General features: G+C 46.1%; 1 pseudogene; it reads left to right on the top strand.

Moving 5' to 3' along the window:
• The first annotated feature begins 203 nt into the window (after positions 1–203).
• LOC130359923 (U2 spliceosomal RNA) lies at positions 204–379 on the top strand (annotated as a pseudogene).
• Positions 380–1724: the final 1345 nt, after the last annotated feature.

Below are 1724 nucleotides of genomic sequence, written 5' to 3'. Positions count from 1 at the left end.
CATCTCATTAGCATTAGAGGGAGGGGTCAATAGAGTCATCTCATTAGCATTAGAGGGCAGGTCAACAGAGTCATCTCATTATCAAATGAGGGAGGGGTCAGCAGAGTCATCTCATTATCATTAGAGGGAGGGGTTTTTTATTTTTATTTTTTGTGTCCAAGGCAAGAATAGAAAATTGCAAATTACTTCCCAAACCCGACCCAATCGCTTCTCGGCCTTTTCGCTAAGATCAAGTGTAGTATCTGTTCTTATCAGTGTTATGCCGGGGGCAGGCAACGCTGGTGGGGATGGGTGTTGCATGGTAGGGAGCAGGTGTGCAAGGGTAAACCGGGGCTGGTTCTGAGGAATCAGCTCGACGGCTGCCCCGATGTGACCTGTTTCCTCCGGGTCTCGCCATGAGGCTGAGAGGGTCTATTGCCGAGGTACTTTGGTGCCTCGGGGAGTGGTGACCCCAAGGTGCTGAAACTCACTGGGAATATTGGCTCACTGAGTTGAAGAACAGGCGCCATGAACTCTTGATTCCTGGCCTTCTGGCTAGGATCAGAGAATTTTTTTTTTTTTTATAGATCTGTCCGGTCAGTACTCACTCACTCACTCACTCACTTTTTTTTTTGTGTTCACAGGATTGTTAGGATGTGGTAGCTTTTCTGGGTGTCCCTCCTGGCGGTCTAGGTGAGGTGTGTGTGGCCATCAGGTTCCTCATCTCCCTGCAACCCCTGGGCATCTTGTCTTTGGTCGAGAAGCCATCAGTATATGGCTCCATGGCTGATACCCTGGTTAACGCCTAGGTTGAAGCCAGGTGTATTTGTGGCCCCTTAGTAGCTTCGGCAAAAAGGGGCATTGAACCTGGATCCTTGCAGGTGCCTTTTGGCCCGGAGGTGAGGGGTAGGTTTGTTGGGGGGGGGGCTCTCTCCTGTTGGAGAAGGGCTTAGCGATAGACTGCATCCTTTATGCATGTTTTTTTTAGTGTGACACGTTTGCACTTTGGGTGATAGAGTACGCTTGCCTTGGCTCTTAAAATTGAATTTCACAAAATGGTGATGCAGAACAGCATGCAGTGTATGTATGACCGCTCACCAGGGGCGCACACCATTACTATTAGTGACTGAATAATACCACCATACTTTCCCTGAATAAAACCTGATATTCACAAACCATATACCCCCATACAGTGCCCATATAGAGGTAGATACTAATTGTACACAGGCACTCTACAGACCATATAAGTGATTACATACAGTGACTACATAGCAGTAGATAACAGATTTACACAAGATCTGTAAGCTGTATAAGTGATTACAGTGCATTTACATCCTGTGACTACAGGTGATGTCTTCTCTGATTGGAGCCATTCATTTAACATTTTCTTCTCCATCTGGCCTTGACCACCATGACAACATCTTTCAGCCACAACTTGACTCATCTTAGGCAACTCACTTATCCAGCATCCTCTTCACCTTTTTCCTCACCTACACAGACTCCCCATCTATATTGGCCTAAATAATAATAATGCCCCTTTTGTGCGCCACAAAGAAAGTTAATGATATGTGGGGGGTAAGTAGGTCCTCTGTTAAGTGGCTATCCCCCACCATATTAGGTACATTTAGGAAGTTTTTTTGTTTCTCCGATTAAGTAGGTAAGTCCTCAATTAGGAAGGAAGGTTGGCCTCCCTTAAGTAAATATGTAGGTTCTTCCATTAATTTGGTAGCCCCCCCCCCTTTAGG

Source organism: Hyla sarda, chromosome 2 (genome assembly GCF_029499605.1).
Source record: "Hyla sarda isolate aHylSar1 chromosome 2, aHylSar1.hap1, whole genome shotgun sequence".
NCBI classification, from domain to species: Eukaryota; Metazoa; Chordata; class Amphibia; order Anura; family Hylidae; genus Hyla; species Hyla sarda.
The sequence above is the reverse complement of the archived record's forward strand: the minus strand, read 5'-3'. Positions and strand labels throughout refer to the sequence as shown.